The sequence below is a fragment of the Macrobrachium rosenbergii genome, chromosome 3 (assembly GCF_040412425.1).
Source record: "Macrobrachium rosenbergii isolate ZJJX-2024 chromosome 3, ASM4041242v1, whole genome shotgun sequence".
NCBI classification, from domain to species: domain Eukaryota; kingdom Metazoa; phylum Arthropoda; class Malacostraca; order Decapoda; family Palaemonidae; genus Macrobrachium; species Macrobrachium rosenbergii.
In genome coordinates, this window is record NC_089743.1 from 31,578,273 (window position 1) to 31,603,555 (window position 25,283).

The 25,283-nt window shown below is 38.4% G+C and overlaps 1 protein-coding gene across 1 annotated transcript in view; it reads right to left on the bottom strand.

The window, feature by feature from the left end:
* The window catches only part of trol (terribly reduced optic lobes), a 1,293,721-nt gene that overhangs the window by 1,061,402 nt on the left and 207,036 nt on the right, over positions 1–25,283 (bottom strand). The window lies entirely within an intron of this gene.

Genomic DNA, 25,283 nt, shown 5'->3' on the forward strand with positions numbered 1-25,283 from the left:
ATAAATAGGCAATAAAGTAGGGATATTTATTGTCAAGAGAACTTGACGAATTACTCATCTATATAATTACTACATGCTCGAAGGAAACCATTAAAAGTGTAATAAAATTTAAGAGAATATTACAAAAAATTATATTCATACCACACCCTTCCACAGCGGACAAATTCCAGCACAGAATTCTTGTAAAAAACGTACAATACCTATTTTATTTTCAGTTCATGAAACCTGGATATGCATATAAAAAATAAATCTCTTTCTTGTAAGGTTCGAACTCCTTCCTATGAAAGGAGAATAAGGTAAATCTTCCCTTTTTAAAAGGGTTGGGTCTATAGCTTCCCTTGGGGCTACGCCCTTCTCTGCTAAAACTAGGCTACTTAGGCTATGAGCATTCGAATGTTCGTCCCGTAGGCTTTCACTAAAACAAGAAACGGAAATTTGAACAAGAGGCGCATGGGTCACAATTTTCACACGAGTCACCTCGCTGAACTTGCAAGTAGAGTACAGAATTAACATCTTGTCAATATTTACCGATGCAAAATTTTGGACAACTACTGTGGACCCCTTCTGGTCTCTGAGATCTGGTTTTGACCGAACTTTTTGAAACTACCAGTTCAAGAAGATGACAACAATCCAGTTTAACACACTTTAGCCCAGTTGTTCTTAGGAAGATTTTTAAAAAGGTTTCCTACTTAATCCTATGAAAAACTACGGATTAAATTGCGGTCCAATCCTTGTTTTAACGAACCTCAATCTGCAATAAACACGGAAGCATTCACGCAAGTTTTGTTTTTTCTGTCACAGCAGTTTTACAGATGGTTTTCCTACACCACCCTACTTCAATTATTTCTTTATTATCGCTCTTCCGTGGCCCCCAATCTGGAATGCTGAATAAACCTTACCCAAGGATACCTTGTGCTAAATTTGGTTGAAATGATATAGTGGTTCTGGAGAATGCGAACATGAGAAGAGTTTACTGCAGGTATATAATTTATATATATATATATATATATATATATATATATATATATATATATATATATATATATATATAGATACATACACACACACACATACATATATACATATACATAAACGCACATTAGTATTCACATACAGACAGATAAACACAGACCAGAAAAGCTGATTCGCTTTCAGCTCAGATACGCTAAAATGAAATCACCGGACTGAAGTTACATTCCACACAAACGACCCGACACACGACCAGACTAAAATCCACTCCTTACCTCTACTCATTAGCATCTACTGCTCATCAGAGATGGAAGAAGCCACATACCTGCAAAACGGAAGGACAGGACATCAGGACTGTATACACGTTAATAAATATCTCATATTTCTATATGTACATGTAAACATTGTACAATATATATATACATATATATATATATATATATATATATATATATATATATATATATATATATATATATCATACATTTTAGACCAAGCGTATCGTTCTGCCACTACTGATTTAAAAACAAATGCTGATTAAAAATTATATGTAGTGATGTAATATGCAATGATACGATGTGTCGGTACGTAAGCAAAATTATTTAATAATTTTAAAAATATATAAATATTCTGTGCAAATACGTTTGCACAAAAGAAATACATATATAATACATAAAATGTTTTTTTTCTAATAAATTCACAATCCTTTATATTCCTGAGCGAAGGTTATAACTAAATTCAACAGGACTGAATGACCTTCAGATCTGGATAAATTCTATAATCAACGCTGTGAAGAAGTGGTAGGAACAGGCATGCCCCACTGCCCTCTCGGCAAAACTAGGAACTTTGGAACACGTCTTGATCACTGCTACTTTGCACAGAGGGTCAAGGCAAAATTACAAAAAGCAAGAAGAGAGAGAGAGAGAGAGAGAGAGAGAGAGAGAGAGAGAGAGAGAGAGAGAGAGCAATGTGAACCGGTAACTCGATCCACCAGATCCCCACGACTGACCCTCCCTCCACCATACACATTCCCCATCTCTAATCAACCCAGGCCCCCGCCCCAATCCTCGCCTGCTGACCAAACCATTAAAGAAGGATCTCTACTAAGAAGAGGGGGAGGAGCAAAGGAGAGAGTGGGAGGGGTGAGGGAGAGGAGAAGAGGATATAAAAGATAAGGAACGAGGATAATTTCACCACTGAGACACAGTTTGTGGTTGGCCAACTTGTCCAGAAATGTATTGCATGTTTCTTTTTTCTTTTCACTGAAACCAGCTTATTTTTTTCGAAAAGTCAACCGATCAGTTAATGCGATGACCATCTATCCCTGGCACGAGTGGAGGAGTACAATGATTGTGGCTTAACACTCAAAGGAAGCTACAGGAGGGGATTGTAGCCCCTACAGTTTCATTAGGAGGAGAATTCTTAGTTAGGAGGAGGAATAAAAACGACCACTAAGTCGAGTAATTCAAGAGTCACAGTATCCATTCCTCACTCCTCCCCATCTTCACACACACACACACACACACACACACGCAAAATGGAAACTAGTGGTCTAGCGGATGTACTTATGTGATGCACATCACGTTGTGTGGACCACCACTTATGAATAAAAAGTCCCTCATCACCAATTCAAATGAACAGATATATAAAATTAAATTTCTGAGACCTCACCGGTTTTTATATATCGCGTAAAATAGAAGTCTGAGGCCATCAGATCTCAGCCACTGAATCATTTAAAAGAAACTTTATTCATCGATACTTACATGACCACAGTCAAATCTACTGTAAAATCTGCCTTTAATTTATATTAATAATCAAACTAATGAGCTAATAAGTATATTATTTGGCTAAAGCAAAGTGAACAGTCTCAACGTCGTCTACCTCTGCTACCTGAAACGTTTTGGATATTCTGAAGGACTACGACCGAGTCCGTCTACGATGAGGTTACTAACCAACCGGAATCTGAATTATTGATATCTAATATTTGTTTGCACAACTTCATGACCACAGACATATTGAATTATTCGACAGAATAAGAATGAACGGATGATTAATGCAAGTGAAGAGGAAAGAATGTTAGTCAAAACAGTTCTGTAATAACTGACAAACACGGGGCATGGATAATGGATATCCTAAAGTAATGATGGCTGATAACAATAGCGATTGCAAAGGATACTATATAGTTAACAGGAACGGTACAGGGAGTGGATTACGCAACAGCAGATAATCAGGAGCAGCACAGGACACCTGTCATACTCATCCCCTAATCTGGGATCATCACTGGCTACTAAGGCTGTTGAAGGCAGACGCCAAGACAACCGAATGCCAAAGAACGACGGGTTGCAGGGATGGGGTCCTTTAGACCCTGCCGCATTCGTGAAATTCCCTGCGAGTAACGCCTTCCTAACTAGCAGTCTCCTCCGACGGAGATAAAGTAAACTTCGTCCTTGAGCACTGGTGAATCTCTCTCTCTCTCTCTCTCTCTCTCTCTCTCTCTCTCTCTCTCTCTCTCTCTCTCTCTCAAGCACGCAATCACATGCCCAGTATTAAAACAAAAAACCAAAGCTTTCTCTCGAAATCATACCGTCCTATATTACTAATATCCCACCTCATGAAGGTCACTGAGAAAAACATATATATGGTAAGCAATCACTTCAAATATGCAGCAAGCTCCAAAAAATAAATAAATAAATAAATTAATTAATTAATAAAAACTGATGGGTGGACCTGAAGAAGCCCTGGCTACATAATTTCTATTCAAACTGAACGTTTCAAGTATTAGCAAATGGAACATCATCCAAACCAGCCCACGTCACATCAGGCGTCCAGCAAGGAACTGTTTTCGGTCCTGTTCTGTTAATTCAAATGTTTAACGATATTGATAACAACCTACAAAGCACATTTATATCTATTTACTGACGGTTCCCGTGTCTCGGCCTTAACAGATTCACGAGAAAACTGTGAACAGTTTTAAAAAGGACCAGACGGTACAGCAGGGAGCAAGGCGAGCACATACATGTTGGTAAGAAAGCAAGAAATTTCGACTATCTTTACCCCGATGGAAATGGTGTTTCCATAAAGCACCGAATAAAAGATTTAGGAGACATCATCTCTGAAGACTTCATATGGCATACCCATATAGACAGAACCATCGCAAACTATAGAAAGAGTCGGAATGGATATAGAGAACGTTTTCAGGAGATATCAACACATTTATGGGTAACACTGATGAGACCTACGCAAGACTAATGCTCCCCAGAACGGTCCCGACACCCAGCTAACTATGGACAGATGGATGGGCAAACGACGCAAATTCACAAAAAAAGTTAATGACTCATATGACCTTCCCTACTGTTCTAGACGAAGGTCTTGAAACTAAGCAGCATCTAGCCTAGCTATGAATACTGTTAAATTTTACAAGGCAACAAAATCAGAGGGCTTAGTTCCAAACCTAACGACACGCTCTTTAAAAACGGAAACCATTGCCTTCAGGCACACCACAATCCTAGAACTGGCGACAGATACCTGTACCTCAACCTACTCTGTATCACAACCCAGACTGCTCGTACACCATCATTTGCACTCACAGCCTCTAACTGTCTACCTCACTTTGTGTTAACTACTGCGAATCAACCTGTTCACATTCTTTGCCTACAAGTTACTGCATCTCTTCCCGGATGAACCAAGAAGCAATGCCACAGTCGATATATATACTGTATATATATGTGTGTGTATACATAAATAGATAGAGATAGATAGATAAATACCTATATATATTATATTATATTATATACATATACATATATATATATTATATATATATATATATATATATATATATATATATATATATATATATATGTTCATCTCATACTTTTGTGTTGGGTTCTAGCCGTCTGCATATAGAATAGTGCCTAATTCATCAAGAAACAATGCAAAATTAAAATCACCATTACTTAGAATTATTAAGCATTTAGTATAATAAATATTCAATTTTTGTCAGCAGTTTTAAAAAATGGACAGATTTTAAAATACAATCCGGGAGAGACAGAACGTTACAGGCACTGCAAACCACGGCTTCTGTGAACCACATCTAGAAAGAAAGAAAGGTCAGGCAATGTGGCTCTGTGCCTAGTGCTGCTTTACGGTGATGCCTGTCGTCACTTAAATTCTAGCCATCCAAAAACTTGCACCCAAAATAATCTAGAAAATACTCCTCTCTCTCTCTCTCTCTTTCCTGAAGTTCCTTATCTTCATCAGCAAATATCTTTTTCTCTAAAGAATCCAAACCGAGTACCATCCCAATAACAGAAGGCAGCAAATTTCCCCAATGCAATTCGTTGACAGAAGAGGAAACCAGTCAGCCCCTCTATTTGTCAGAAAATGAATTACCTGTTAGAGTCCGACGTCAAGAGATGCGGTGATCAATATTCAGATTGGATCACATTCATAAATTCTGAATAGCTGTGAGAGAGAGAGAGAGAGAGAGAGAGAGAGAGAGAGAGAGAGAGAGAGACAGAGAGAGAGAGAGAGAGAGAGAGAGAGAGAGAGAGAGAGAGAGAGAGAGAGAGAGAGAGAGAGAGAGAGAGTACCTGTCTTCATCGTATCGAAATCAGCAATATATTTTACATGTGAAATTTTTTGGGCAAAAGTGGGGGCTTTGGACATATATCTTGTTCTACAAATGAAAAAATCTGAGCAGTTAATCGCAATATAAATGACAGCCATTTATTACACTCTTTTGCCAATTTATTACATACACATCTGTGAGGAAATCCATAGAGTCCTGTTCTAGATACGTATAATACCATAACAACAGCTTTTGTTAAAAAGACGAGCAATGCACAGCTGCATAAAGCAGATAATATAATCAAATAATGAAAATCGTCATATTAAATATATGCTATGGACAAAAACGATAAGATATTGTGTCTGAATTAATAATCAGAATAACCCGGAGGAGGAAATTTAAACAGCTCTTCAACTACGTAGAACTGACGGAGAGATTCAAGAGAAGTTCCCGTGCTAAACATGGTTCCATTTCATCGCCAAATTTTCGCAGTTACACGTGAGGTGAAAGTTGTATATATCGCATCCGCAAATGAATACTGATCGACAGTACTTGATTATTCACCCACAAACCATGTCGCAAAGCACTGTCCTTAGCCAAGAGAAGTCCGGGTAAAATGGGAAGTTTTCTTTTCATAAAATTAAAGAATAAAAATAAATGAATGATATACCACCTATCAGCAACGTTGTAGAGGACTCGCCTCAGGTTAGAAAAAATTGTATTTTATGTATTGGATGAAAGGTGATAACTTACAAAAAGACAGTAGGGAAGAAATGTTTCCTAAATTACAGAACAGGTAACAAGGTTTTTAAATAATAATTAAATTAATCAAATATACAATTTAAACCCTCATCAAGTGGCATCCAGTTAGGTAATTTTGCACAAGTTTCTAGAAAACTGTAAGGTACTGAACACTACAGAAGGGAAGGCATAACTGGTGCTACGTAGCGTATGGTATAGTCAAAGAGACCTTGCCGCAAGGCATGATCAAAATAATTACAGTATATATCTTGAGCAGCATGCACACCTAATTGAATATGGGTGTCAGATTTTAAAATCAAGATCGGGATACGAAATTTATCGGAACAAGTTTTTGTCTAACAATTCAAAATAAGAGTCAGCTGCTAAAGACCAAACTGGGGAATAATCAACACATGGTAGAATAGAAGAATAAAAACATCTCCTCAGGACAGACGGGTCTCCCAGAATCTTGAAAGACTCTCTCAGTAAAACAACTTTTTTGTGCAACCAGACCAGAGACGGATGTGTTTCTGAAAAGTGATTTCTTATCAAGAGTTGCATGTAATTAAAGAAATACTGTCAATGAAGCGATCTGGGAGGGGATGGGTGGGGGTTCCAATACCCTAGACCTAACTTATGATTAACATGGTCGAAGGCCATACTCGAGTAAATACCAAATGATTACTTTCACCAAAGACATTAAAACGTTTTGCTAACTGATGTTCAAAAAATTTACATGAGTTATCGAAACTGGGATATTATTACTTTTTGTGCCTGTCAGTTTGGAAATTAGTGGGTCGTGCTCATTTTGCAAAGCGTCAGCAACAATACGCAGGTAAGTACTGTGTATAAGATGTCCCAAAGCTATAAAACTGTGGACAAGTCTTTTTAAGCCCAAGAGTTTGCAATGTTACCTTATAGTGACATTGACTAAAATTTTTTTACTTCTCAGAAAGAGTTCACACAGTCCATATTTACGTTTTACTGATTTGTTAAAGGTAATTTAATCAATATTTAGACTTTTCGCTCTCATTTTACAGTTGCTGGCATTCAGATCCTTGGGATACTAGCAGCATAGCCTGTGTCATAAGAGTGTCTGCCCATGTTGATTAATAATGAAATCAACATATCTAATACAAGCACAGTATTTGATATTCCTGCTAATATACCACGATTCTAAAGTAAAGAGTTATAAATTCAAGGCAGCAATAAACCAAAAGTAAAGAGGTATAAATTCAAGACAGCAATAAACCAAACTGATAAATGCCCCTCCCAAATGAAATCTAGCATAAACGCTGGTGAGGTGGAGATTTTGAAATAAAGCACATTTTCAGGTACACAAGAAAATAATAATAAATATAAAGATCAATTTGTATAAGTTGTTAAGGAATGAAAAATTTAATTAACTAAGAAAAGAAGCTGCTCAAAAATATTTTCAAACTATATATTACAGGTAAAGAAAACTCTAAACGGACCTTGTGGAAATTATGTTGGTAAAAAGAAATTTCAAGAAGTGAAAGAAGACTGAACTTTCTGCCCGTAGTGCAACAGGTGGAACGGAAGCAGAGATGATAATAGGAAGTGGTTTTCTGAACACGTTACAGGTTTGCCAAAGTTTATTAGCATATTTCATGAAAAAGAAATGTACATGTTCAAACCAAATTGCACAACGATAGAACCATGTTTCTGAAAGAGAAAATAAAGTGAAAATGTCTCTGAAAAAGTGGCAATCATAATCACAACGCTTGATACGAGTTACTTATTCATCAGACCCTTTTGCTGACAAGTGTAACGGTATTCCAAAAAGCCAGATATAATGCGTCCCACAAATTCCCATATGAAGGAACAACGATTACCAGAAGGACACATGGAACAAATCATTCACAAGTTAGACAGACTTCCCGGAGGAGAGGAACCATTCACTCAAGCAAACACTAGAATATTCCTGATACAAAGATGGGTCAAATCTAAAGCATTCCCAAAGTACAACCGACCAACATCCAACTAAGTATAAACCATAAACCTAAACTTAAGGACTTTTAATAAGGGAAATTATATCATCCACTAAAAAGCTGGATGCTAAAGAGGACAATTTCTTATTTTCTTCTGATTTTCCTTGGTTCCTAAAGTAGTCCCATTTTAAAGAGGTAAGTCTCCCTTCCCTCGAATTTAGCCAAGCTATTTTTCTCCATTAAATTTTTCTCCCTTCTTTTAGGACTGGGTAATCTAGAAATATTCTGTCACTCGTCAAGAAAACACTTATACATACATACAAACATACAAAAATTATTGCCACTCTTAATCTCTAACTCATTCTCTCTACCTAACTTCATTAATCGAAAAGAGCGGACCAATTAAAGTGGGAATTTATCCAATCCCTTGCTTTCAAAAGAAAAAGGAAAGAGAGAGAGAGAGAGAGAGAGAGAGAGAGAGAGAGAGAGAGAGAGAGAGAGGGGGAGGGCTGCTTAATTCCTCGATGAGGGAAGGGGGTGGGGAAGGCTTAGGGCCAGAAGGCCTCGAACAACACCTTCAACTTCCGATTGGAAAATTCCACTGAAGCTCTTCCAGCAATTTCCTTCTCTGAGTGATAACTTACGAATTTATTAGGATATACAATTTTTTTTTTATTTCGTCATTTGCTTCAAACGAAAACGAATTCATTCAATCTATAACAACACAACAAGAACAAAACAACATACAAAGCTTATCCACCGTATTGTCGTCTCATCCAAGAGTCGAGAGGCGCCAGCAATCGAGTTGAAACACAATATACACACAGTAATTATTCAGTAGCAAGAAATGAAAAGTTACCAACTGATTCAGAAATTAAACTATGGCTGATGAACATTCTACAAAAAATAATGATAATATGACAAGTATTCAAAAATTTCTTTAAATACATATAACAAACGTCTCCATAAAACCCTGGTACCAAAGTGTTTATTTTGTAAACAGAAAGAGGGATGGGGATAAATAATGATACCCCAAAAAATGAAGCATAGCAATGCATTTTCAAACAAAATCTCTAAAACTGCCCAAGGATGATTCCTGTGGTACAAACTTCATCGGCACCTTTCAATCACTTCTGCCATTTCGAGAGTCTTCATAACTTCGCTGCTAACTCCAGCCACATAATATTACAAGGCCTTTTTTCAAAAACGATTTCGCAGATATCATCGCTCAGTCCACATACCACCGGTGCTTCTAACCCTCCAGAATGCATCACACATTTGGTAATAATATGCATAAATAGCCTATATGGACTTTGTTTATACTGAATGAATATCCAGAGATCAAAACATCTGTAAATATTTGTGCAGATGCATATATATTTTACTTGAAAAGCGTCAAAATTGATTTGTTCCCTAAGACCAGCCACAATCAATCAAGAAAATGTTTGAAAAGCTTTGCGGTCTGGCAGTGGTGGGCGTCAGCGCATTTGAAATGTCCATGAACTCGAGGGAAAAAGGGCTGACGTTGCTGCAATAAAGAAAGAAGAGTTTTAAAACACCCAGACGTTTCGCTCACTGTTTCAAAACATCAATATTTTCCTTTTATGTCTGATGGGTCTCCATTCGGCTCTTTATGCCCTTCCCTGATCTTTCTCTCCCTTTGCCATCAAAAAGCGACATTATTTTTCGGGTTTGCTTTCCTGGCGACAGCCCGCACTTACACCAACTCACTCACTCTGTCTACAACAACCTATTTCCGTCTCGAGAGTTATGCTACGTAGAAAACAACGACAAACACGACTTCCATAAAAATGTAATACTCAAGAGTGACTGGGGAGTAACTATTCTTTCTATCCGTCTCATTTTCATCTGTTTGTTTTAGTCCCTGGATTTAACTGTCCGCTCTTGGCCCATTCAGTATTCCCTATATCCACTCTTATTATCAAGTTATCGAAAGATCAAGCCCAATGATGGGGAACCACTGCCTCGCAAAAGCCTGGTGATGACGACCAGAAGAGGCGTAGAGACCATCTCGAAGTTTTAAAATGAATGAAAGCGAAAAAGTTCTTCCCGTTCTTGGGGATAGTGATGGAGTGGTAATGACTAACATCAGTCTGCGAACGACCACCCTTTTTAGTTGTCTGCAAAAGAAAACTATTGTGCCGGCTTTGACTGTCCGTCCGCACTTTTTTCTGTCCGCCCTCGTATCTCAAAAAACCTACTGTGGCTAGAGGGCTGCAAACTGGTATGTTGGTCATCCATCCTCCAATCATAAAAGATACCAAATTACAGCCCTCTAGCCTCGTTAGTTTTTATTTTATTTAAGGTTAAAGTTAGCCATAATCGTGCTTCTGGCAACGATATAAGACAGGCCACCACCGGGACGTGGTTAAAGTTTCATGTGCCGCGGCTCACACAGCATTACACTGAGACCACCGAAAGATAGACCTATTTTCGGTGTCCTTGATTATAATCCGTTGATACAGAAAACCTGATTGCACCGAAGAAACTTCGGCGCATTTTTTACTTGCTAAAACTTGCTGACAGTGATGGGGAGAGGAAGATTATTGTGACCACTGCCAACCATTACCTTTTAGCTTCAAATGACACTGATAACCAGCCTTCCCTCTACGGTCTAAAGATAGTATTGGTGGCGAACACAAGCGCAGTGACCGCCAACTAACACTTATAAATGGCCGCGGTAAAGGGCCTTCCCGAGGTGTGCTGTCTGCTGAAGGTGATGGAGGGACGACGAAAGCAGATAAAGCATCTTTCCTCCTCCAAAAGGCATTTGTAACACGAAACCCTAATTGCGCGACGTCAACGAAAGAGGAAAGGCGACCGGGGAAGTCGTCGGCATTGCCTAATTACAAGGCAAATGCAGGGAATCTTCAATGGCTGGCAAAGGATCATGTTATCCAAAGACCAGAATGGAGGGAAGCCACTGACACAGTATAGTGGGGAGAGATCACACAAGCACAACATACACACACACACACGCGTTCTATATATATATATATATATATATATATATATATATATATATATATATATATATATATATATATATATATATATATATATATATATATATAAAACAATGCATTTAATTTCAGAACAGTAAAATCATGATTTCAAATTAAGAATCGTTTATCCTACCAATGCATGCCTGTCATGACGTCATTTAACACTAACGGGATTACGTCATTCAACACTAACGGGATTCAGTGTCTCAAACTTTGTTTGTGTAGCATTTCAAAAGTCCATAGTAGAGTTGGCCCCATACTTAACATTTCCCGAGTAGATAATCTACTAACGTAACCTTTAGGCAGTGGCAAAAAGTGATAAACATAACCTTTAGGGCTTGAATGTTTTATCTGGCGAGGGCAGCGATAAATATAACTTTTAGGTCAGAGGTCTTGCTCCACGCCAGGCGATCAAGTTTCATTCCAAGTCTCGGAAACCTAAGGCCTTCCCTTTTCTAGGAGGCGGTCTATCGCTTCATTATGGGTCAAGATCCATTTCTTCTTGATTCTGGGAACTATGAGTTGCCCGTTTCATAATAACGCACGAAATCATTAATAAATAGCAGATACTAATTAATCCATCTCCACATACTTGAAAACATGAATAGTAAATACTTATAAAACTGAATGCAAAACATTTATAACACACCTCTATGAATACAGGGAACTGATTTTTGTCGCATCTCGATAAGTTGTCTTTATCAATCAAAGCAATATTAAACACTTAATTACTTCTTTTGAAAAGGAAACGAATAAATTCTATCATACTGCAAGAGCACAATAATTACTATATTCAGCTACACAGTCAAAATTTTAATAGCTAAACCTAAGAAATCAAGAAAAATTGTGAATAACACAGTACAGTAGATCCTTAAATACACTTTATATTAAATGACACATCATTGGTTTTGTTGTCGGCACAACTCCATAAGATACACTTCAGTCCTCTTCCTTTATACTTGTACAACTTTGGAACTCTTCCTCCTCCGTTTTCCCTCAATTCCAACCATTTCTCATCTTTCAGGAGGCAGAGGCAGTTGCATCGTTTCCTTCGGGTCGAACCTTGTCACTTTTTTACATTTTCTCCCTTCAGGCCTGAACTAATAACTGGATATAAAGTTGCCCGCCCCGTCGATTTCCTTATATATAAAAGCTGACTTTCGTGCTTGGCTAACATTCTCCTTTATTAGCCAAGCCCAAACTCTGGAATATGTGTTATTATTCACGACAGTCATTTTGACTATTAGGATAATATCTGGGTTTAAGAAACGGAGTTTCAGGCTCTCCGAATCTTCAAGTTACTCCAACTTCCTCCAGAGTATACTCGAACAAACTTGAGTTGTCAATCGTAAAGTGCTACCTTTCTTGAGTAAGTTAGTTAAAACAAAGGCTAACAATACTGTGAAAACAAAATCCATACTTCTGTACTGCAAAGGTTTCACAAATAATATTAACAGTTCCGGCAACCTACAGGGAAGCTCATAACACTTGAATTCAAATATTACACATTAATTACATGATCTGAGCAACAGTAAATTGTGTTTCAAATCATCACAAATTGACTCCTAACGTCTGATTTACTTGTCTCGTAGAAGTACAAAATTGTTAACTTCGAACTCGATGTGGTTTTGGGCCGTAGGATGTCAAGGTTCGTACGAAATCTTCAAACTTCCCAAAATCACGGTTCTCCGTGATTTTCTAATGAGACACATGCATAGTGTCAATAACACATGTGACCTGGCCCCCAAAATGGGGCAAGTTCATTATAAAATGCCGTGCTGGTTTGGAGTACGGATGGTAGTTAATCCTATAAAAACGCCCGGAAGCGATTCTGAAGCATAGGACCCTTCATAGTCCTGAATAACAGAACCCTTCATAGTCTTGAATAACATCAGCTATAGGATTTATTTATTAAATAAAAGTCAGTCTACTACAATTCTGTAAAAAACAACTTTCCTATCGACAAAGAGAGAAACAATAGTTTTCACATAAAAAGCCTCTTTTATCACGGCATAGTTTGTGCCACCAATGTTACATCATCAGCAAAAATCGTTCAGCTAAAATCCCTTCAGGCAAGAATAAAGAATAAACATTTAATCGGATTACGAACAAAATCATCAGTCTATTCATACTTAGAGAGAGAGAGAGAGAGAGAGAGAGAGAGAGAGAGAGAGAGAGAGAGAGAGAGAGAGAATCAATCATCCACAAATGAAATCGAAATTGCACCTGACTCGTGGCCCCAATTTACAAGTCCTGGAGACCAGCCAATTCATCACCCCTCTTTCGTAGCACCCATTATCCAAAGTCAAAATGAAGATTCATTAAGTGTTTTCTTGGTCCAGGTCTCTCAAACACAAGACGGGTCGTCGCCGTCTCCCTGCTTTTTTTTCTCCCCCTTTCTGCTTTCGTTGTTCAGTGGTCGTAATGACGATGGAGTGGCCGACAAAGCGCGCGGGTCCGGAAACAAAGCCTAACACCATGACTTTTCATGAGGGCGGTGTTGCGTCTACTGATGTGTCCGCTTGAGATACGGTGCTGTTTCTTACTATTTTCATTACTGAAGTGTTGCCATGTGGCTAACATTATATTAAAATCGTTACTGTTATATTATTATAAAATTATATGAATAAAGCCAATTTCTTTGCCCTTGTTTCCAATACGTTGTGTACCGTCTCAAGGCGACAGATTATTTAAAACCAGAGCTGGAAGTCCCCAATTTCCGACGGCAGTGAAAACAGCGAGAAACACAGTCTCAGCCTGCAAACGATGTCCTCTCGTTAATTACCTTGTTGGGTCATGATGATAAATTGTCAGAGTAAGAAGAATGAAAACAAGTAAAATATGCGCCGAAGTTTCTCCGGCGCAATCGAGTTTTCTGTACAGCCGCTACAGCGCGTAATCAAGGCCACCGAAAATAGATCTATCTTTCGGTGGTCTTGGTAAATGATGTATGAGCCGCGGCCCATGAATCTTCAACCACGCCCCGGTGGTGGCCTATCCTATACCGTCGCTTGAAGCACGATTATAGCTAAATTTAACATAAATAAAATAAAAACTACTGCGGCTAGAGGGCTGCAATTTGGTAGGTTTGATGATTGGAGGGTGGCTGATCAACATACCAATTTGCAACCCTCTAGCCTCAATAGTTTTTAAGATCCGAGGGAGGACATAAAAAAAGTGCGGACAGAAAAAAGTGCGGACGGACAGACAAAGCCGGCACAATAGTTTCCTTTTACAGAAAACTTAAAAAAAGGCTGCAATTCTTACTAAACAGTCTTTATTACTCGGAAGTGAAGTCGCTTTCCTGAATTATCCGAAATACATTTTTTTTATTTTCATCCTTCAACCTCACACTCTCTCTCAGCGTCTCTCCATCTGCCTCTACATTTCTCGGCATATGTCAAACATATCCACATGCAAACAACATTTCGCAGTAATGCATTTATTTTATTCGCAGGAGCGTGCGGAAGACCCTCAACTGCTGAATATAATGCGGCGCATAAACACTGGCCCAGTATAATTCAGTTCGACCTAATGCTATCTCTCCACGCTTTCATCATCTATCTTCTACCCCTCCTCTAGCTGTCCGTGCCATTCTCTACTCTCCTATCCTTACCTCCCACTTATCCTACGGCAGTCTGCACTTAAAGACTTCTCCTACCGCCCACTCACGCCCACAAACACCCACTTCAGCGCAATGACACACTCAACAGGTGGGCCTCCACGTTATCCAAACTCTTCGCACATTTTCCCAATTTGCTTCGTTTAACGCCTTGGACGCGGCTCGGACAAAACTGTGAGCTGCAAAGATTTCGACATATTGAGCGATAAATACTGCACCAGTACTGGGTCCATTTCTGATAAAATTGATTTAGAAATACTTGTGTATTTAAGCATTTCTACTTGTGTGCAGTCTGATTATATGCAGTTAACCACGTGTGAATGTTGAACCACCTGAACACATATCAGCTCCCCTGCAGAGGCAATATATGCTCTGCAGAGGCAATATATACTCACATCCAGCATATGAGAATACTGTACGATTACTGTCACTGACATTTTACATAACTAATATTATCATTATTACAATTATCATCACCGATATAGGGCCAATATAGTTATTGTACACCGTTACATTACCTTCATTATTACAACCATCACTATTATCATCATTAGGAACAATCAACAAGCTAAAATTACCATCCTAATACAAATTAGTGAATAAAATGTTTGAGAAGCATAGCAGCTTCAAAAGCCATGTTATGAGGCAAGCATCGCTCACTGTTTACTTCTCCAGCGCGCACATCGCATAAACAAGCAATCCAACACAAGGACAGAAATTTGGTGCAAAGCTGCCCATTACTTTACAACTCGAAGTCAAAGCCGGATACAAAAAAACGTAACATTGACCCAAAAGAATAAAGCTCTTAAACTGAGAGAGAGAGAGAGAGAGAGAGAGAGAGAGAGAGAGAGAGAGAGAGAGAGAGAAAATGTCTAAGTCCTATCAGACAGCAGCTGGACCTTGGGCAGCAGGGTCTTAGTGAAGGCATTGTTTGCCTAAAAATAAACTTGACCAATCTTGGATTCCCCTAGTATTACAAAAATGAAGACGAAACGCTGCCAGATCTGGACCCGGTGGCACATGAAGTTACATCAACATAGTAATTTAAAATTGCTTTTTTCTTCGAATCTTTTGTCAGAAAAGTACTAGTTTTCGCAGCAACCGAGGATTTTACCTGGCGAATGGTCACAAGTAAAAAAAATAGAAGCCTCATTTAGCGGTCCACGATTTCGAGGCAAGGCCAGCAATCTCCTTTCTCATTACTGTATTTTCTTATTTTATCGCTCCTTCCCAACCACGTTACAAGATTCTTCCTAGACACGAGAGCATGTCATCCTTTTCTCTTTTGTATCCTTCACTCATTTTCTCTTAGGCCACCTATCTTCCGGCACCAAAAAAGTTCACTGTCATTTATTGCATGACACCGCATTCTTATAACATATAAGAATGCGGTTCTTTGGGACTATAAAGGACTGGTACCAAAGCCTGTCACTTTCAACGTACTGAACCAATAACATCTTGTACTGGGACATACCACCTCTCTCTCTCTCTCTCTCTCTCTCTCTCTCTCTCTCTCTCTCTCTCTCTCTCTCTCTCTCTCTCGGTTAACCATTACTCGACCACAGAGGTCCTACTGGGAATACCAGCTCCCATCCCATCATCCCGCAAACTGTGTCCTATTTTCCTCACTAAGACCTTTATAAGATTATATACTAACCTTGGAATATCCACGGATACTCCAAAAGAGCCGAGAAACAAAGATTCATAGACGAAATCGCGCAAATATGCCCTTGTAATACATTGACAAACAAAGGACAATAGACTGCATAAATCGGGCAAGAGGTCATAAACACAAACAAACTACTCATGTACGGTCATAACACCACACGAGCATAAATGAGAACATGGAATGTATAACCTTGCACAAACATATAAACACACAAACACATACAAAAAACAAGCCATTGAAGCATTTACAAAAACATAAACAGAACATGTACAAAACCGCTGAGCGTAAATTGGGGTAAAAATACATACGAACACAAACACAAAATCACAAATTCTTGCATACACAAGCAGTCCTCGCAAGCATACACACATCCAGTGGCAAAGCACACAATCATATTTACAAAATCGAAACCCGATGCCTATCATTGCCTAAGATCAAAGAACTATGAAGAATAAGACAGATGTGATGAACGGTCCAAAATGCTACATGATATTTCATAAACAAGAGCTTACTTCCGCCACAGATGGTGGATCCAGGGCATTAATCTCTTTCCTGTGATAAAAAATAAGAAATGAGAAAACATTTCCTCATGTTATCTGACTTTTCATTTACCATAAGATAAACTGATCATCTGAGAGAGAGAGAGAGAGAGAGAGAGAGAGAGAGAGAGAGAGAGAGAGAGAGAGAGAGAGAGAGAATGTACAATAAATGCAGTTTCAACTAAAGGATAATCGCAACGCTTCTCTCTCTCTCTCTCATGCAAGGCGAAATCCAAACTTGATCTGGCATCTTGCATCCAATTCTAAAGTCAAATCTGCCCCAGCCGTTCTTAATACCTCTCACAAAATTGTCCGAGTCCACACAGAGGATGTCCAAGCGAAGTAATCCCACACGCCTACATACCCGGCGGAAATTTTTCTTAAGTTAAATCTATAGGAAAATCTTTCACATCCATTACAGATTACAACAAAATCCCACCGCATTTACGGCCCCGCAAGTAAAATCTAAAATCACTTGCGTGCCTTACAATTCTTGCATGCTCAAATAAAAGCGCGTGTGTGTGTGTGTGTGTGTGTGTGAAAACGTAAGAAAACTTGCGCACACAAGCAAACGTCTAAATAAAGTTGAAAATGCAAAGGCACGCTGGAGGCCGGGGCAAGCGATTCCCTTGCACGCCCACGCGGGATGTGTGCATCCATAAAAACAACGTTGATGAAAACACGTTAAAAGGGACCCGACGCAACGAAATATATTCGTACTCATGAATTTTTTTCTCTTCTGGGCAATATTGCGAAAGGATGCATTGATTCCAAATGTAAATATGTAATACACAATTTTGAAATTATAAGTAAGAAAATAACACACCTCGGAAATTTAGACCTGCGTGATAACATTGCAGTTTATTCACTAGTAAACGAAAACATAACTATACAAAAAATTAAGTTATAGTATATAAGAAAATCCAATAGAGTCTAGGAGCAACGTATGTGTGGCCTCCTGCATGCCTTTGCATTTTCACTATATTTAGGAGTTTGCTTGTGTGTGCGACTTTGATTACGTATATATGCGTGAACATAAATATGCACACTGTATCCATCTATCTATCTATCTACATACACACACACACACACATACACTTAGTTCACGCCTTTCTACTCAGAGGAAATGGCTTCATGAGAAATTACTCCTATGTTTATTAAACAGAGTTTCGGAATGAGATTGACAGACCCCAACCCCACTTCCTCTTACTCACTGATAAACTTAGGGGCTTTTGTGGCCGACAGTGTTTGGCTCTGCTTATCAGTCACCCATGAACAGCCGTAAAACACGTAGGAGACAGGAAGAATTACGAGAATAGACATGTTTCGCCAAATGACACACGAAAAAGCAGGACTAAATGAAATTGGTCAGACATAAGGGATCGATTCAACAAGGCAGAAAAAACATCTTACTTAGAAAAGTATTATCCTATCGATGCGGTAACTGTCACCTTAAAACAAATCTGGGACAATATAGGAGAAGCGAAGTGATACGAAGCTGATGCAGATCTAAACTCGGATACACATTAAAGTCTATTGGCAACTGTTCCCTGAAAATAGCGGCTGTTTCAACAATACCCAAAATCCGGCTAACACGCCGACTGACGACATACTAATCTAACCGTTAAAATTCTCGGTGGGAGAAATAAAACAAAAATCATTCCCTTTAAGAGACAATAATGGCTTCGAGAGAGAGTGAGACTGAAAGGAATGTAAAAACGTTCTAGTATCGACAAGACAAATATTTGGTATGAAAATACTGCAACATCAAAAGACAGGCAAAAGAGCCAAAAGAACATGATAGAATTGCTTGCTTACGCTTTTTTAAACTAAGTGGGAAAAAAGCCATCTTGAAATTTTACCAAGTGATTCAGACATAGTTACAGACTACTGTTACTGCTACTCCTACTATTACTACTGCAGGAGTTACATTAACATGAAAAATATCAAGAGCAATACAACATTAATTATAAGCAAATTACAATATTAGAATGAAACTACTCCATCACTCCTAACATTATCATCAAATCAGCAGAGGCACAACAAAACAGAAAATAAAGACAAAGACATCCACTTGAACAACCGAAGCCTCAAAAAATCCATTCAAATCATCCAAGAAATCACCTATCCTTTCCTCCTCAAGAAAAGGGGCAGTCGTGGAAGGAACCTAGAATAAAACAATCCTTACCTTTTTAGCCCCTCGAACCTTCAAAAAGGTTAATGCCCCCATAAAGGGTACGAGCGCAGGGAGGGAAGGAGAAGGACGTTTCACCATTAGGCATTAAAGCCGTTGGTTAAAAGCGAATCACCTTGAAAAATACAAGGCAGCCGGCATATGAAAAGCGGGCAAGAACAAGAGACGAAGATTTGGAGAGTGCCACAATGGGAAACATTACCTCATTGCAATGTGAAGGCAATAACACCTGAAACAGAGCAACAACCATCAATTAAGAAACGATATCACACGCTCATCAACAACTGCGGCATAATCTTAGTTCCCAAAAACATTCCAAGACCCATGGAAATTAAACGCGAATTTATCATTGTTATTATTATTATTATTATTATTATTATTATTATTATTATTATTATTATTATTATTATTATTCAGGAGATGAACCCTATTCACATGGAACAAGCCCACAGGGGCCATTGACTTGAAATTCAAATTTCCAAAGAATATGGTGTTTATTTGAAACAGGTAGCAGCTCATCAAATCCGGTGACTCTTGGATGGAAAAGAGGATCAGGGATCAATTGTGAATGTGAAAGATCCCTGTTATATTACAACTGATGAAAAATTGACACGCAAGAGACAAACTGGCGATGGTCCAGTTCATAACTGGTTATGTTAGGAAACAGAAACCTACCACCAAGAACCAATCTATCTATATCTAAAAAAGACAGGTTGCAATGATTTTACCACTGTTATAAATATATAAGGCCTTACGTACAATACTTAACTTCGTTCCTAATTTTGCTTACACTTTCATTATACGTTTCTCAAAAGTAAGACGCGAGACAAAAGTCACACCAAGTGTAGTTAAAGCTTCAGACTCATTTACAAGAGTCCATCCACCTGAAGGAGAGGACAGGGTGGAAAATCAGTACATCATCTACTAATCAACTGTTTTTGTTTTACTGGAGTTCACTAATTCACTCCATGTCACGATTGAGACTAAGGGCAAGAACACTGCCCTGTGGAACTCCAGAAACAATAGGTCTTGGTTCACTAGATCTCATCAACAGCAACTCGTTGCTGCCTACCTATAAGGAAATCTTGAAGTAATCCTAAAACGTATCCACCCTTCAAGATTCTGAAGTTTATGTATAAATGCCTTATGATTTATTACATCGAAAGCAGCACTAAAGTAATTAACCGTAAAAAAAATCTTGACTCTAAAAGAACAAGCGTTTGTTAAATATATCAAAGTTAAAGAAAAACATGACTAAAAAATATCATCCTTCTACTTCCCTGACAGGAGATATTTTTAAGAACGGTGGTAATTTTCTTTGCCCTTTCTTCAATACACAATAGACGCTACCCTTCAACAATAGTCTCTATCGAGGTACAACACGATCACTATGAACCTCTCTTATCCATGATTACGACGTCCCTCTCAATTCGTGCTCGAAGGAACAATAGGCACTGAAATGTGATCAAATGGGCGGCTGCTGCTGCTACTTCTACTCACCTACCATTACCACCACCGCCATCACCACACCACCACCACCACTACTACTACTACTTCTACTGCTACTACTGGTACTACTACTACTACTACTACTACTACTACTACTACTACTACTACTGATATTCATGATGGTGATGGTCTTGCTAATTAGGGATTCTGATCACGACCTTACAGAACCACTGGCCACCAATGCTTCTACAAATTCTGCTATTCATGAGTCCAGCATTCCTCCTCTTCATATGTTTCATACCGAGACAGTGGTTAAGGAACAGGGACTCGGACACAACACACAGACAAAATACTTTCAGTATAAAAGATATACAGTACAATGGAACATAATATAGGCGTGAAAGCAATTTTCCAATAAATACCTAATTCTGAATCCAGGAAGTAATGGATCCAGAATGGAATTGAATTATAATCATTCGGAAAAAGCTATAACCCAAATAAGCCTCCAAAATGGAAAATATAGTTCCAAAAATGCAATTCCTACTCGGTTTTCCTATAAAAAATGAAGATACATTTTCCACTGAAAATATACCACCATTCATTTCTAATGCGTTCAAAACCCGTAATCCTTACACAAGGGATTAAACAGCTTCCGCCTAAATTCCGGTATATAAAATATTACCGATATTCACGCATATCCCCAACCCGACCAAACCAGCATTAATGGCTATTCCCTGTCCCTATCCCTGGCGAGAGGATGGGTTAGAAAAGAGCTCGCAGCGCATAATGAAACTTGCAGGAAAACAATCACCCAAGCAATAAATTGCCTCTAATTTCTATAGCATGATACATATTAAAATTAAGGCACAACATAAATTTTACCGTTCATTATGAGAGAGAGAGAGAGAGAGAGACGCTGCCTGTGCATATCCGTGCGTTTGCGTAAAAGAAGGCCGCAAAGTTACTTGGTTCATCTTCTCCTCAAGTGGCTGGCGTATCCTCGACTTTGAAAACAAATAAGCAAGCGATGTGTGACACAAGAACTGCCATGTCAAGCGCATCTTCTTCCAACTTATTACAGGATACTTAACACAGTGTTGTCTTTCCCTCCTTGTCTCCCTCTTGAAGAACAACACACATATACACTCACATAAGCCGCACGCAAACACACACACACACACACACTTACAACACAAGACTGTATAGCCGTCGTCTACGACTGCTCGGTCACTTTTGTTCTTACTAGGACATCGTCATGGCGTAATTATAGTTAATGATAATTTATGATTTGAATCAACGACTGCCACGGCCTTTAAGGGTATGAGGGTATGCATGTCTTCATCGAACTAACTGTAAACTTCCATCAGATATTTACAATTTTATCTAATTCATTATAAGATTGCTTTACGAATAGATGTGTTTGGGTGAGACCCTTTTCATAACCAATGATTTCCTTTAATTAGAAATATAAAAAGGATGCATAAGTAGCAAAAAAAATATTGTTGAGACAGTCATATATATATACCTGTATGTATAAATAAATATATATATATAAAATATATATATATATATATATATATATATATATATATATATAATATAATATATATATGTATATATATATATATAATATAATTTATAATATATATATATATATATATATATATATATATATATATATATATATATATATATATAATATACATATGTGTTTTATCAAACATTGGTACGGCACTGTTCTCCAAAGGTCAAACAGGGCAAGACGTGGATGCTTGGGTGTTTTTCGGATTCAGCACGGTCCGAACACGACTGGGCACTTCCAGCGCAAATTCAGCATTTTCAACCTTCTTGAAGGCTCTTGGGTTACAAAACACGTGTGAACGAAGTAAAGTCAGCATAGAAACTTCCAGAAGCCTTATCCAGTTATAGATCCGGATTTGTAGAGTGTCACTGCAGTGATGTAAGTTCGTTTGTTCAACTGGGAGTGGCCGATAAGGCAAGTGCGAGATCTTTTGTGAAATATGGGGCATTGTTGTTGTTGGAGCTGATTATCATAGACGGTGAAAGATAAGCTCTCTATTGCCTGTTGGAAAGGTAAGCTTAAGACAGTTGAACATTCAGTGCCTTGCCATGTATTTTATTATTTCTTAAGGCTTGTGGTTTTTCTTATTATTTGTGCATTTTCTTTATTTGGGTTTTAATTATGTTATGGGAGATATCCTGCATTGTCTCATATCTAAACTAATATAAGAATGTTTCTTGAATGACAGATGTTACTGGGATAAACCACGCACAGGTGCGCAAATAGCATGGACAATGAACGGGGGTGACTGTTTTAGACATCTGCCTTTATCATGTCAGACTAAAGGACTTAAGTGTTAGTATGGGACACTTAAGTATCAATGTGGGGGAAGGAGTTTGGTTTCTCTTTTATTATCACTTATGTTTTAGTGATGTTTTAGGTGGGAGTTTAATAACTTGTTATTAGCTCATTTTCTTTTCATTTAATCCATCTCACGTTGGTCTTAAGAAATAAAGTCTATTTTTGTATCCCAGATTTGATTTAAACATACCCGTTTAAATGTAGAATTGTATTAGAGCTTAAGAGAGGTAGGGACAATGCGACAAGAGAAAAAGACAGTTTACATTGGTCAGCTACCAACCTGCGCAATTTTTGCCAGGTAAGTTGGGAAAAAGGTTGTATGAATGTTTATTTCATATAACAGAATTGGTGGCAGCAGCTGGATTCGAACCCATGCCCCCGAAGAGACATATTGTATATTTAGGACATGTCATTTTGAAAGAAGGTGTTCGAGTGAATGATGACGTCAGAGCAATTGCAAATTTTCCCACACCCAAGTCAAAAAAACAGGTCCGATCGTTCATGGAGATGGCTGGATTTTTCCGTAGGTTCGTGAAAGGTTTTTATATGCCGTCGGAGCCTTTGACTGATGAATGAGGAATGATACACAGTTTTCATGAGGTGAGGCTCAGCAGGCACCCTTTCAGAAATTCAAAGAGGCTTTGATGAGTCCTCCAGCTTTAAAATTCCCAGACTTTTGGGTACCGTTCCCATTAGTGACTGATGCCAGTCAAGATTTTGTTTAAAAGCAGAAATTTGAGGGTAAATTGCATCCAATAGCTTTTTATGGTAGAAAGTTCAAGACATGAGGGAGTAATGAACAGTTAATGGCGATGGTGGATAAGGAAGCTTCTGCAGTGGTGTCTAGTTTAGTGCATTTTAAAATGTTACTAATGGGGAATAAAGTGGAAGTTCTTACGGATCATAAGCTGTTGTTGTATTTTAATAAGCCTGAACTTTCTTATAAGAGGGCTACGTATTTTTTGTCAATTTGGGATTTTGATGCGAAGCTTAGGTACATTAAGGGTAAACAATGTGGTGGCGGATGCTCTTAGTAGGCATTTTATAGGAGTCATTTAGGTGAAGCAGATTATAAAGAATACATAGAGGGGTTAGGTGAGGTGTTAGATCAATATTCAGATGTTACTGCTCTGAAAGGAGATAAAATGGGGCAAACAGATGTGTTAGAGGATCAGGGGCAGTTAGAGAAAGCGAATATTAGATGTAATTTGTCCAACCCTTTGGGACGTTAGTTATCAGAAATTAAGGTTGCAGCGTACAGAACTCAGGGTAAAATTATTAGGACATTGACATGGGTTCCGGATACGAAGCCAATAGTACACAGTTTGTGGGTACGCATCCTAGGAGGCGTAAACGGGCAGTTGTCGCTTTGGTAGGAACAGCAATGGCCACAGAAGCAATTGGTGGGGTAGCAATTACGAGTTTAACGAAGGTGGGAATACTGGAGGCAAAGTTGGCTGATTAGGGGAGATTTTTGATGAAATTATGTGCTAGTAACACAGAATTATGAGGGGAGTTTCAGGATTTGAGGAAGACTTACAGTGTTTTGCAGTTTAGTGCTCAGGGGATTAGAGATGACCTAGATGTGACAAGTGCTTTCTTTACAGTGCACACTACACATTTGAATGTTGAGAAAGAAACCGATTCTTTGTCGTGCGAGATTCAATCTCAGGTGCAAGTGGTAATAGCAGCTTCACATGGGTGTGTTTCTAGTGACATTTTACCTTTAGGGGTATTAGAGTCCACTTTGAAGGATGCAGGTTACGATTGGGGGACTAATTTAATTTTCACAGGTATTGATTTGTATAGGTATTATGGGATAATTAAGGTATGTTTGTCTGATGGGGGGTTAATTACAGAGATTCCGACTACTGATGAGTCGTTTTGCAATTATATAACAAGACCTCTTCTTAGGGCATGTAATGGCTCTGTAGTAATATTGGAGGGATGATAGGTATCAATCTTCGGTTACAGATTACAAGTCAGGATGTGTTAGTCCACAATAAGTATATTTGTGATAGCTAGGTGTTTGTGTTGAGGTGTGTAGACTTGGTTCCCAAGACAACATCAACAGTTGTGCACTGCAAGAGCTCCAAGATTCTTACGCTCTGCGCCAACTCGTCTACAACATTGATACTCGAGGGGTCGCAGTTATTTGACAGTGCATGC